General features: G+C 41.6%; 2 pseudogenes; both read left to right on the plus strand.

The window, feature by feature from the left end:
• The first annotated feature begins 2,597 nt into the window (after positions 1 to 2,597).
• LOC144669499 (ferritin, higher subunit-like) lies at positions 2,598 to 6,092 on the plus strand (annotated as a pseudogene).
• Positions 6,093 to 10,962: 4,870 nt separating this feature from the next.
• On the plus strand, positions 10,963 to 13,637 carry LOC144669330 (ferritin, higher subunit-like; annotated as a pseudogene).
• Positions 13,638 to 14,934: the final 1,297 nt, after the last annotated feature.

Consider the following 14,934-nt stretch of genomic DNA (forward strand, 5'->3'; position numbering starts at 1 on the left):
TTGCATTAGTTTGACACCTTGGTGTTCACAGTAGCTTAGTGAAGTTAGTGATTACTGACACATTTTTAAATCACATTACAATAGTGATTAAACTGTGGGTCTTCATGGGACTTTGCTTTAGATCAGGGAGGGTGGAGAACGAATATCCAGGTTTTACTTCCCAGTGACTTCTGATCGTTTGATCAAGGAGCTTAAGTCATTCACATGAGGCAGTACAATCCAAATGGTGCAAATTTGGACCTGGGGAGAGGTGAGGCAGGAATATTGAATTTCACACCAGAATGAAATAGCCTTTTGAAGGTTATGAAAGCAATACAAGGTGCAATTCTCAGATCCCCTCTACCTAACTGCAGATGTGACTGTTTTATTGGATTTTGCTTTTTAGTGTAGTGCAAGAACATTGTTTAAAACAGCTTTTTGGGGGAAGGAAGTGCTTTTAAGTTGTTTGCTATTAGATGGCTGAGGCGGAGAAGAACAGGCTTCCACAGGGTACAACGAGGGTCTGTTTTTTGAACAAAGCCTACGCCAGTGATTTGGGGTGCACATGACATTGAAGTCCCTCTGCATATCTCAGCCACCCTTAATTAGACATATCACCATTCCTCCATACTTCCGGGCTCAAAAAGATGCTGCTCCCTGTTGGGTTTTAATTTTTCACATTACAGCTGCCTACCTTTGAACAAAAAACCAATCTATGCCCCAAATCTAATATGGGGAAATTTCCCTGGCAATCGGACTACATTGGGGAGCTCTCTTATGTTATAGTTTGCCTTTAATGCTGCATTCTGTTAATGTAGTGAACATGTAGGAAAATGGTACTGCAATATGACTGGACAAATACTTCTGTTTAATTTATTCTTGAGTTGAGGATGTACTGGCAATGCCAGCATTCATTGCCTGTGCCCAACTGCCCTTGAGAGGTGGGAGCAGGCTGCCTTCTTGAACATGAAGGTGTTTCCTCAGTTCTGTTAGACAGGAAGTTCCAGGACTTTGACCCAGCGATGATGAAAGAATGGCAATTTATCTCCAAGTCAGGATGCTATGATTCGGAGGGGAAACTTGGAGGTGGCGTTGTTGTTCCTGTGTGTCTGCTTTTTGTCCTTCTAGGTGGTGGATGTGTTAGGGAAAGGCTGTCGGAGAACAAGTTGTTGCAGTACATCTTGTGGATAGTACACACTGCAGCCTTGGCAGAGGAAGTGGAGCTTTAAGCTACTTGACCTTCTGTTTTATTCTGCCAAATAAATCCACTTATGTTAACCAGTTCATGTCTTCACTAAAGGACAAAAGGAACGTGTTCTTATAGTATTGTACAGTAAAAGACCCAAAATTGTACATGAAACCAATAAGATGAGAATTCTCTACAACCTGGCATTTCAAACAACTGTTGGGCAAAAGCATCTTTCTTCCATCAATCTGTCTGTCAAGCCTTCGATCACACCCTTTGAATGGTTTATCTTCAATCCTCGATTTCCACACAGGCCACAATCTCATTATTGAAGGCTGTTTCAGTTTGTCTTATTTAACACTATCAATTGGAGGATAGGAGGAGGTTTATGTGGAGGATAAACGTTGACATAGACCAGGTGGGCCAAGTGCCCATTTCTGTGCTGTACATTCTATGTAACTCTACATAAACAGTACCAGAAAATATCTTGACAGAAACATTCTTGAGAGTGGGTGGTTGTTATTGTGACAATTAACAACAAAATATAGAGATAATATAATGGCAACCACACAATATGTATCTAGTAAGTGGAAATTAGACATAGAGGCCTGAGGCCTACCACCCAGAAGGGGAAAACAGTTCAGACCAGTACTCTTATTTCCCAGTTTCACTGATGTTCCATTTTAAGGTACACAAGACCAGTTCGGACCAGTATTCTTATTTTCCAGTTTTTGCTTTTTTTCCTTCTGGGCATGCAGCTGAGATGCTCAGCACAAGCATTGCTTATCAAACTGGGTTTCCTGCAACTCAGGGAATCTTTAAGGAGATCACAGGAGGTTCAGAATGGGGCTACAAAGTCATTATTCGTCAATCTATCATCAGATGCCTATACTGGATGCCCCACCACACATTGTTTCTGTTGCTGTAAACTAACAGGAAAATGTTTTCCACTTCCAACGAGCTCCCTACACAAAAATTAGGGGAAAAAATCTCTCAGATTGATGTGACTCTACGAGTCTGCATCAAGCTTCTCTTAATACCTCTGCTCACATGTCAAAGTGTGCTTTTAGAGTATTGGCCTTTTCAGGTAGAGACTGAGGTTAAAGTTCAGTCAGCAATTCTATCAAGGTTGAGTTGTCAATCAATGGAGCCTCTCCTTTAACATTTGGATTTTTCTCCTGGGTCCCAAATCCTATCCTGTGCTAATTGGAATCCAATTAGACATGTCAGCTGTTTGATCAGTTAATAGGAGTGGTTGGCCATCATTGGCGATGTCATTGCCTGCTTAATCAAATGAGGGTGCATCAATTCCTGGAGTATAAGTTCAAGTCATTTGGTAGTGATATTTTAGGTGTAGTTGTTGTAGGGTCCTACATTTGTGAGGGTTTGTGTTTTGCTGCAAGTTAGGAAAAAAAATTGTTAGACACAGAAGATGGACTCCCAAGTTTGTCAAAACCATCACCAGGATTGTGAAGCTGCTGTCAACAAGCAGATTAATGTGGAGCTCACTGCCTCCTATCTTTAACTTTCTTTGGTAAGTTTTGTCTTTGTGGGTTTAAAATAAAATCTATTATGTTGAAGTAGATTCTCTTTCCTGCATTTACAATATAACTTGACATATTGTATGTTTATTGGATCTTGACCTGTACTCAATTAAATGTCAATTCAACCTAATTTTACCTCTGTTGTCACTGCACTTAGTGAGATGCGATGATGTCCACCATCAACTGGTTGGCTTCATGGCTGCTCTGAGGGATATGCAGAGAGATTTATCCTTATAAATTGGATTTGATCTTTAATATTTAGTCTCTGGATATGTGGCAATTACTGCCTAATGGAGTGGCTTATGAGGCAATATGAGAAGCCAGTTGCCTTCACCATGTTGGTGAGGGGGAGGTTGGACTAGGTAAAGACAGCAGCTTTTAGTACTGAATCAATTAGCATTCTAGAAATTTGACTGCTTTGAATATGAAAGTAGGGAGGTTGTGCTTCTGTTATACAGGACATTGGTGAGACTGCATCTGGAGTACTTTGTACAGTATTGCTCTCCTTTTTTTGAGGAAAGATGTGAATGCGTTGGAAGCAGTTCAGAGAAGGTTTACTAGACTAATGCCTGGAATGGGTGAGTTGCCTTATGAGGAAAGGTGAGGTTTGTATCTGCTGGAGTTAAGAAGAATAAATAACTTGATTTAAGATTCTGAGGGGTCTGACGGGGCTATTGTGGAGATGATGTTTCCTCTTGTGGGAGAATTTAATACTAAGGGCCACTTTTTTTTAAAAAGTTGCTAATTTAAGACAAATGTTTGAGTCTTTGGAATTCTTGTCATCAAAAGATGGTGGAAGCAGAGTCTTTGAAAAAGCTAGATTCTTGAAGCAAAGGGTGAAAGGTTATCGGGGGTAGGCAGGAATGTGGGGTTGAGGTTACAATCAGGTCAGCCATAATCTTATTGAATGACAGAGCAGGCTCGAGGGGCCGAGTGGCCTACTCCTGTGCTCACTTTGTCCCCTGATACCAGCTTTGTGTTTTGAGCTTTCTATAACTTCAATTGGCAGAATGTCTGTCGGGGACTGGAACATGTGTTCCTGGGGTTATTAGTCCAGTAACATAATTAGTGCGTGAACATCTTGTTAAATTTGAAGGCTCTGATGCAGGTAGCATTGAATAAATTGGTTAGAGGAATGAAAGAGTAACAATCTGAGCTGTAGTGCTAATGGATGTCTTGCAATAATTTGGCAGAAATGTGGTAATTATATTAGCAATTTATTTTAATTCCACTTTCATGGTAACTAAGTTGCCAATTTTCCCTTTTCAATGTATTTTTCTTGTCGCCAGTTGTATTCTGGTTATTTCAACTTCAAATTAACTGTTGAATTGTGAATAGATGGTGCAAAATGATTTGATTTACCAGACTGAGAATCTTCCCACTGAAGGAAGGTGCAATATTCTGCTGGAGATGGATAGTCACTTCTATGTCTAAATAGGCTAATCTTCAAAATTAGAACAGTGGAGATTGTGTGATAGACCAGTGCTTCCCAAGCTTATCCTGGTGACCCTACATCATGTGCACTCAGAATGTTTTTGGGGAATTGGTGGGTGATACAAGAGTTGAGTGCCTTCTGCTGAGTGGGGGTGTGTTGAGAAAGGGGGAGGTGAGGTTGAGCACAGTGGGAATGTTTAAATTAGGGTATTTTTTCCAAAGGAGTAGCTGCCTTTTGCAGGAGGAATCGAACCTCCAAGATCTGTTAGGCCAAATGTGCACCATTGGAAAGTGAGGGTTTCAAGGGGCCTGGCAGCTGTTGGTATTCAGGTTCCACTGGACGGCTGCTCCCTTGGAGCTAGTGACCCCCCACTGTTCGGGAAATCCTGTTGTAGACAATTCAATATATTGAAGGAAGGCAGAGAATTTAATGTGACTTCGTACTGAATAGTCAGTTTGATTTAGGAAGCTGTAAGAAGACTCCTAACTTTTTTGAGGATTAGAATTGGGGTCAGTGGTGTATTCATGGAATTCGAATTGTTTTTCAGGTGTCTTTCTTTGACCGGGATGACATCGCCCTTGACCATTTCTCCCGGTTCTTCAAAGTCTGAGGAGAAGCGGGAACATGCAGAGAAGCTGATGAAATTCCAGAACCAGCGTGAAGGCCGCATCCTCCTACAGGATGCGAAGGTTGGAATTTGGACGGCGGGGGGGAGGGGAATGGCTGCTTAATGATTTGGCTTCAACTCGATTGAGAGTATTTGCAAATCCTGAGTGAAGAGTTTCTCAGCTTCACCTGTCTGATCTGACCTCGACTGGCTCAGTCTATACAGAGTGTTTCAATCTTTGTGTGTCAGAGCTGAGCTGTCGCAGGGATGTACCCTGATCTACAAGGAGTTTTGACTTCTTTGTGCACCTTAGTCCCATAGCTCTGAACGCAACAGGGAAAGTGTTGACCTGTTCCTGAACTCCTTCCTTTAATGAATGTACAAATGGATATGATGAAAGCACCCTGCAATAACTGACCTGTCTTTCTCCATTTTAGAAACCAGAGAGGGATGAGTGGGGCAACAGTCCACAGGCAATGCAAGTTGCCCTGGACCTGGAGAAGAATGTGAACCAGAGTCGGCTGGATCTACACCAACTTGCCACCACTCAGACTGACCCTCATGTAAGCTTCACTTCATCCTAATTCTGACCATTGGTTGACTTTGGTTAATCATTTCAATGAGACCACTTGGAGACCCAACATGACATTGTCCTTAACCACCATATTCTAGCGTAGCCATAGGCATGGATCTGAAGTGAGCAACATTACCAACTAGTTAGCAGTTGGTTTAAGATCTAGATAAAATAAGAAATTTCATTTCAACTTGACTCTAGCTGTGGCTCTATTGGTAGCACTTTCTCTTCAGTCAGAATGTTCTGGATTGAAGTCTCACTCTAGGACTTTTTAAAAAGGCTAACAGGTGAGGTGGCCAGAACAAATCCCAAATTCAGTTATTGCTGTGAGATCTTACTGTGCACATAGCTGTTGTTTCCTATATCATAAGTGACTTCACTTTAAACTGCTTGATTGACTGACTGCAAGGGTTCCAGTCTGTATAGCACCTTTCCTAACCTGCAGATAATCCCAAACAGATTTCCTTTCAGTGAAGTTTCTGCAAAAGATGTTTTGGTTGTGACATAATGCAGCAAAACACATTTGCTGAAAGCAATCTCCCTCTGAGAAGCAGGAGTGAAAGCCTGATCTTCACATTTTGACTGTGTCGCAATGTTTCTTTCTCTTCCAGCTGTGTAACTTCCTGGAGACTCACTATTTGGATGTGCAGGTCAAGGCCATCAAGCAACTTGGGGACTACATCACCAACCTGAAGTGTCTGGGAGCTCCTAAGAATGGGATGGGAGAGTACCTGTTTGACAAGCTCTCCCTAGAGGAGACCAGTTAACGTGGCATCTAGTATCTGATTGTAGATTACTTTGCTTGTATGTGATGTTTCCAACTAGACCTGGACAATTTGGCTTTCTCCAGGAAGAACTTGTAGCATTGAATTGAATTGCTGTGTCCCATGAAATGAAATTTTAAAAAATATCTTTGATCTTGTCTAGTGCCTGACATTCAGACCACCTGATACTTGTTTTAATTTGACACCTTAGTGAGCAGTAGCTTAAGTTACAATGTTTACTGACCGCTTTACAAAATTACAACAGTGATTGGACTGTGAATCTTAATTTGGGGGAGGGTGCAGAATGATGTTCAGGTTTCTACATCCCAGTGACATATGAGCTTGTCACCCCCAACAAAAATTCAGGAGTCGAGGTGCTTATGGAGGAAATTTAAAGGAAGGAACTGGGAAGTGTTGAACAAGAAATTCTATTCAATGTTAACATAAGTGCATGTTATGGTCTTCAAGACTAGCATTGCAATTAAAGCAAGTTCTGTCCCCTGCTTAACCTCATTTGTATGTCTTATTAGGTTTGTCATGTTTAGATAATATCAAGGCACCAATCACTCATAAGCGATTGGGTAAATATGTTGGTTCATTTATTGAAACTAGGCACATGTCTTTAATCTCGCCTATTTTCGTCCGCATGTCAGCAGCAAAGTGTATGCTGCTCAAAAGCTAAAGTGAAATGATCACTTGACGCACTGCCTTTCCAGTGATGGCCTGCTGCTATCCCTTAGCATACTAAAACAGGGTTTAGTTATTTCCTGTACTACAGGAATATAATTTAAAGGTGACTTTTCAGGAAATGACTAGACCACCTGTCTGTTCCAGTTCTGTAAACAAGTTCCAACTCTTGGATTCCCCTAGAGTTTTAACTTTTTTTTTTGTCAGCCATCTGACTTGAAAACCTGAGGTGGTGAGGATTCCACAATGTGTAGCAGGTGCTTATTTTTGATACGAAGTTCCCCTGCCTGAAATGGACAGATAAAACTCTTCCTTTTGTTCCTGGGCCAAAAAGCTGGGGGTTCACTTAGACTTTAATTATTCAGATTGATTTCCCACCTCCATTCCAGGCAACCAATACATTGCTTAATCCATCGTGGGAATGTTCACCAGTGGCATTGACAAGCCATCACCATGTAGCTCCCTTCTGCTTCTCCCACACTGCCAAGTCAGCCACCCAGGGCTGGGGACAAATCAGCCCAAGATTTTGCAGCAGTAAAAAAAGCTTTGTTTATTTGACACTCAGCTGTATTGGGTTACAGTTTTCTTTCAATGCTACCTACTGTTGGGGAAAGAGCACTTGCCTGGAAGTAACACTGCAATATCAGTGATTTTTGCGCTGGCATCTCAATTAGTGGCAGAGCCGGCACTTGTTGGCTTTGCAAAGTTAATGTGCTGAGCTGTTGCCTGGAAGTGCTGTAGTCCATGTGAAGGTGCTCCCGCAATGCTGTTAGGTAGGGAGTTCCAGGGTCTTGACCTGACAACAATGAAGGAATAAAACAAAAATAGCTGGAAAAACTCAGCAGGCCTGACAGCATCTGCAGAGAGGAATACAGTTAACGTTTCAAGTCCGTATGCTCTGATGAAGAGTCATACGGACTCGAAACATTAACTGTATTCCTTTCTGCAGATGCTGTCAGACCCACTGAGTTTTTCCAGTTTTTGTTTCAGATTTCAAGCATCCGCAGTATTTTGCTTTTATCACAATGAAGGAGTGGTGATTTCTGTCCAAGTCAGGGTGGTGTGTAATTCCCAGGGGAAACTGGAGGTGGTGGTGTTCCCATGCACCTGCTTCCTCTGTCCTCGGTGGTGGAGGTCACTGGATAGGGAGGGGCTGTTGGAGAAGTCTTGGCGAGTTACTGCAGTGCATCTTGTAGATGGGACACACTGCAGCCTTGGCAGAGGGTGTGGAAATTGAAGCCAATTGACGTGATCTTTTGTGCCCCTGAGTTAATCCATTTATTTCAAACTAGCTCATGTATTCACTAAAGCACCAGACAGTAAAATAACTACTTTGGGTGTACCTACACCACAGGTACTGCAGCAGTTCAAGAAGGCAGCTCACCACTATCTTCTCAAGGGCAATTAGGAATGAGCAATAAATGCTGGTCTAGCCAGTGACGCCCACATCCTGAGGATGAATGATAAAAAGAAAATGAATAGGTTCTTATTGTGCAATATTGCACAGCATATTTTTTTCATATATTTGAACTTGGGATGTGAGTGTCGATGGCTAGGATAGATTTTGCCCAATTAAACTTAAGAATGTGGCGGTGAGTGGATTTCTTAAACTGCTGCAAACCATCTGATGCAAAATGAACAGAATGTTGTTTGATAAGGAGTTCCAGGATTTTGACTGAGTGACGATATAGTTCCAAGTCAGGATGGTGAGAGAATTGAATGGAAACTTACAGGCTGTGTTCTTCAGTATCCACCACCCTCATCCTTCTAGATAGTCGAGGTCGCAGGTTTGGAAGGTGCTGTTGGAGGGGCCTTGACAAGATGCTGCAGTATATCTTGTGGACAGCACCCACTGATGCCACCGTGCATCGGGGGTAGAGCGAATGTTTCACACATTGGATGGGGTGACGATCAAGTCAGCTTCTTTGTCCTGGATGGTGTCAGGTTTCTTGAGTGTTGTTGGAGCTGCACTCAACCAGGCAAGTGGAGTATTCCATCACACTCCCTTCTTGTCTTGTAGATGGTGGACAGGCTTTGGCGAGACAGGAGATGAGTTACGCGTCACAGAATTCCCAGCCTCTGACCTGCTCTTGGTAGCCACGGTGTTTATACGGTTGGTCCAGTAACTTCTCTGGTGTAATATCCAAATTTGTAAGTGAATTCAACAAGATTGGGCTAAACTGCTACCTGGCATTTGAAGCAACTATTGAACAAAAGTAACTTACTTCCATCAACCTATATGTCAAGGCTTTGATCATACCCTTTAATTGAGTGGGAATCTTCAATTCGCCACTTCCACACAGGGCACCAATCTGTTATTGAAGGCTGTTTCAATTTGGTTAAGAGAACCAACTGTTGAGTGGGAAGACATCGTGGAGACTTAAATGGCTGCATGAAGCTGTTGGGCCAAGTGGCCAGTTTCTATGCTGTACACTTAATGTAATTCTATCCGAACATTAGCAGAAAATATCTAATCGGAAATGTTCTTGAGAGTAGATGATTGCCCTTGAAACAATCAAAAACTGAATACAGGGGTAATACGATATTATATGCTTCAAGCAATTGATTCCAGGGGAAATTAGACACGGAGGCCTGGGGCCTACCTTGTAGCTGAGGTGCTCAGCACATTACGGCATTATTTTTCAAACTGGGTTTCCTACAACGCATGGAATCCTCAAGGTGATCACAGGAGATTCAGAATGGGTCAACAAACTCATCATTTGTCAATCTATCATCAGATCAGTATATTGGATTTCTTGGTTGCTTCAGAAAGGAGTTGAGTCAGCTATGTTGGTGTGGAAATGGAGTCACCTGTAGGATAGTCTAGGTAAAGACAGCCACTTTCATTGGATCTTTAATAATTTGACTACTTCGTGATCACTTTTTCTGTTAGCAGATCAATATATTGGATGATCCAAGGCACATTGTTTCTGCCGCTGTAAAATAATAAGAAAACATTTGCTGCAAATGATGCCTCTATTTTCCAATAGGTTTCCAACACTGTCATTCAAAAGTTAAGAAAAAGAGAGTCTATCAGAGTAATAAACTAATGTGACTTAGTGGACCTGCATCAAGCTTGTCAACACCTCTACTCAAATGTCAAAATAAGATTTTAGAGGATATTTTATTATAATTTTCAGGCAGAGACACTTTGATTTTGACCGTCTTCACAAATACAAACTTAATCAGCAATTCTATCATGGTTGAGTTGTCAATCAATTGAGCCTCTCCCTTAACATTCTGATTGGTTCCTGTGTCCCAAATCCTACCCTGTGCTAATTGGAATCCAATTGGACATGGCAGCTGTTTGGTTGGTTAACAAGAGTAGTTGGCCATCATTGATGATGTCTTTGCAGAACACCTTCGGTCTGTCCGCAAGCATTACCCAGACATCCCTGTCGCTTGCCATTTTAACACTCCACCCTGCTCTCTTGCCCACATGTCTGTCCTTGGCTTGCTGCATTGTTCCAGTGAAGCTCAACGCAAACTGGAGGAACAGCACCTCATCTTTCGACTAGGCACTTTACAGCCTTCCGGACTGAATATTGAGTTCAACAACTTTAGATCTTGAACTCCCTCCTCCATCCCTACCCCCTTTCCGTTTCTTCCCTCTCCCTTTTGTTTTTTTCCAATAATTTATATAGATTTTTCTTTTCCCACCTATTTCCATTATTTTTAAATGTATTCCCCCCATCACTTATTTCACCCCACCCCCACTAGAGCTACCTTGCTTGTCTTGTTCTCCACTCTTAATTAGCATATTCTTTTAGATAATATCACCACTTTCAACACCTCTTTGTTCTTTTGTCTGTGACATCTTTTGGTTATTTCCTCCTATCACTGCTTGCTTGTCCCAACAACCCCCCCGCCCCCACCCCACACCTTAAACCAGCTTATATTTCACCCCTTTCCTATTTCTACTTAGTTCTGTTGAAGGGTCATGAGGACTCGAAACGTCAACTTTGCTCTTCTCCGCCGATGCTGCCAGACCTGCTGAGTTTTTCCAGGTATTTCTGTTTTTGTATTGATGATGTCATCCCTGTTTAATAAAATGGGGTTGTGCTCCAGGAGTATAAGTTCAAGTTCTATAGCAGCGATATTTTAGGTTTAGTTGGTGTTGATCCTAAATTTGTGATAGGGTTTGAGTTTTGGTGAAAATTAGGGAAAAGAAGCCCATATTCACAAAATGGACTCCCAGGTTTGTCAAAACTATCACCAGGATTGTGAAGTTGCTGTCAACAAGCAGATTAACATGGAGCTCACCGCCTCCTATCTTTATCTTTCTTTGGTGAGTGTTGTCTCTATTAGTTTAAAATATCTATTATGTTGAAGTAAACGATTTCTTCACCTGCTGCCCACCCACCTCTGCATTTCAACAAAACTTGACTTATGACTTGTTTTATTCAGTTTTGTTGCTGTCCAACTAATTTTTGGTTATAATACTGCAACAGTGAGATCTGGTAGTGATGTCCAACATTAACTGATGTATTAATTCACTGCTCTTAGTGACATATGAAGAGCAAAAGTGAGAGTTAATATCAGAATAAATATTCTGTGACTGGCATTTAACTGCCCATTCCCTTAGTTGCCACAACTGAATGCATTTCTTGGTTACTTCAGAAAGGAGTTGAGTTAGCTATGTTGGTTTGGGAATGGAATCACCTGTAGGTCAGGCCAGGTAAAGACAGCCACTTTCATTGGCCAACCAGTTAGATTTTTAATAATTTGACTACTTCATGATCAGTTTCTCTGTTAGCAGCTTTACTCAATGTTGTTTTCAGACTGCTTGAGACTTGAAAATGTGTTCTCTGGATCACTAGTACATCAAAGTTGTCTTGTGCTTTGAGTCTGAAATGGAAACAATTTAGTCAATATTGACTATTCCTAGTGGAAGTCTTGCCATTTTCTGGAAATTAACATACAGTAGAAGTTACTTTTTTTAAATTCCCATTTGCATGATGTCTATAATGCCAATTCATACTCTTCCAATTTATTTTTCTGGTGGTCAGTTGTGTTCTGGTTACAGTTTCCACATTTTGTTACTGTTGAATTGAGGGTAGATGTTAAGCCAATGCAAAATGTTCGAATTTCATTGAATAAGTGTAATCTGAGTTATCAGACTGAAATGGGAGTCTTAACTGATGTAGCAAAACTGCACTTCCTTCAAATATTCTACTGGTGTTGGATGGTCATTTGTCCTACTTTTACCAGACTAATCTTCACAATTTGAAACTGGGTTACAGAACATTGAATATGCACGAGGAAGGCAAAGAGAATTTGATGTGACTTTGTATTGCCTCAAATTTGATTAGAAAGCTGGAAGAGGACTTCATCTAACTTTTGAGGATTAGAATTGGGGTCAGTGGTGTTAATGGAATTTGAATTGTTCTTTCAGGTGTCTTTCTTTGACCGGGATGATGTCACTCTCAACCATTTCTCCCAGTTCCTCAAACATCATTCCGAGGAGAAGCAGGAACATGCAGAGAAGCTGATGAAATTCCAGAACCAGCGTGGAGGCCACATCATCCTCCAGGATGTGAAGGTTGGAATTGGGGAGGGAAATGGCTGCTTAAATGATGTCACGTTGACAGAATGTTCAAATCCTGAAGGGAGAGTGAAATGGTTATTTTAGTTTCTGATCTCTCACGATGTATATGGCTAAGTCTATACACAGAATAGACCAATGTTTGAATCTTCCTGTGTGAGGACTGAGATGTAGCAGAGATGTACCCTGATCTACAAGGAGTTTTGACTTCTTTGTGTACATTAGTCCCATAGCTCTGAATAAAACAGGGAAAGTGTTGATCTGTTCCTGAACTCATTCCTTAATGAATGTAAAAATGGGTATGATGAAAGTGCTCTGCAATAACTGACTTGTCTTTCTCCATTTTAGAAACCAGAGAGGGATGAGTAGGGCAACAGTCTACAGGCAATGCAAATTGCCCTGGATCTGGAGAAGATTGTGAACCAGAGTCTACTGGATCTACACCAACTCGCCACCACTTGGACTGACCCTCATGTAAGTTTCACTTCATCCTAATTCTGATCACAGGTGGACTTTATACTGTTTTGTTGCCTTTGAAGTGATCAACCAAGAGACCAATTGGAAACCCAACACATCATTGTCCTGAATCACCGTGTTCTAGTGTAGCCAAGGGCATCCAAGTGAGCCACATTACAAACTGCAAAAATCTGGATAAAATTAACTTGACTTTAGCAGTAACTCTAGAATGTTCCAAGTTGAAGACCAACTCCAGGACTTGAATTTTTTTAAAAGCTGACAGTCTTGTGCAGGACCTTCCGATCAGATGTTAACTTGCACTCTGTTTAAAGTGGATACGAAGGGTCCTGAGGCTCTATTGAAGAGCAGGGGTGTTGTCCCTGTCCTGGATGATATCCAATCCTTGATCAACATCTCTCAAACTGTGTCTCTGTTTTCACATTCTGTGGGAGCTTGCTGTGCACATTGGCTGCTGTGTTTACTATATCACAACAGTGAATGCACTTGATTGTCCCAAAGCACCTTCCACTGCCACAGTAAATTCTAGTCTTATTTGTATAGTATTTTGAAGTTTTTAATCCAAAGATGTTTGGGTGTGTGGCATAATGCAGTAAAAGACCAATTGTTTCCTGAGCCATCTGCTATAAACAGGAGTGAGGAGAATTGGCTGTAGAGGAACTGACATTTTGACTGTGTCGCAATGTTTCTTTCTCTTCCAGCTGTGTGGCTTCCTGGAGACTCACTATTTGGACGAGCAGGTCAAGGCCATCAAGCAACTTGGGGACTACATCACCAACCTGAAGCGTCTGGGAGCTCCTGAGAATGGGATGGGAGAGTACCTGTTTGACAAGCTGCACTAGAGAGCAGTTAATGTGGCATCTGATTGTAGATTACTTTGCTTGTATGTGATGTTTCCAACTAGACCTGGACAATTTGGCTTTCTCCAGGAAGAAAGAACTTGTAGCATTGAATTAAATTGCTGTGTCACATGAACTGAAATAAAAATCTTTCATTGACCTTGCCTATTGCTCATCATTCAGATCACTGATACCTGCATTAGTTTGACACCTTTAGCACCTCCAAAGCAGCTAGTCAGGAATCATTATTGTAATTTGATAGTTAGTTAGTGATTAGACTGTTGTTCCTCCCCTGGACTTTATGTCAGATCATGGAAAGTGGTGAGCAAATGACCAGACTTCCACATGCCAGTACCTTTTCTTGTCCCTTGTTATGATGGTTGGTTGGTGGCCTAGAGATTGTCATCCCCCAACCAGAATTCAGATGTGAGGTGCTGCAGACCTAATGTTGGAAATTTGATGATATGTGGCAAATGTTGAACAAGAATTTCTGTTCCACATCAACACTAAGTGCTTGTTGTGTTTCAAGGCTACAATTAAAGCAAGTTCTTGACCTCCTTACCTAGCCTCTACTTTGAATGCCTTCACCTTTTATAGGTTTAGTTCACAAGAATATGTTTACAAGGAGACTTTGGGAAGATTATATCACCACCTCTTCCTCTTCTGAAAGCCATCCTCCATGCTTGGATTCCAGGCTTGTACAATTTTTAACTTTGTTCCTGTCAGTTGGCTGAGGGGCAGATACAAGTGTTTTCTTATGTGAAAGTTAACAGTAATTGTGTTTAAAACCAGAAATGGACATGTAAACAATCCTCTGGTGGTCCCAGGTCAAATCTGGGTGTTCCCTATTAGATCCTTTAAATATTCAAATGAGTTGCCCACTTCCATTCGATGGGAAATAGATATTTATCTCAATTCTCCCTGTGAATTCTCTTCTCCCCCCCACCCACCCCCCCTCCCCCACCCACTTTAGCAGGAATGCAGTGGTGAGCTGACCTGATGTGGTTCCCTGTTTTTCTCAGCCACTCCTGGGCTGGGGAACAATCCACACAAGATTTCATAGCAGCAATGTTCCAGGAACTGATCTCAAAAACCCACACACTCCTTTTAATTAACGCTGACCTGAACTGCTTTGGATTATGCAGTTTACTTTAAATGCCATCCACTGTTGGAGAAGAATGGTGGCCTGGAAGTAATACTGTAGTGTCACTGAGTAAATACTTTTTGAGCTGACGTCTGAATGAATTAGTGGCAAAGCCAGCACTTGTTGTCTTTGAGACATTAGTGCGCTAAGCTGCTG

The sequence above is a fragment of the Cetorhinus maximus genome, chromosome 29, assembly GCF_964194155.1.
Source record: "Cetorhinus maximus chromosome 29, sCetMax3.hap1.1, whole genome shotgun sequence".
Lineage (NCBI taxonomy): Eukaryota > Metazoa > Chordata > Chondrichthyes > Lamniformes > Cetorhinidae > Cetorhinus > Cetorhinus maximus.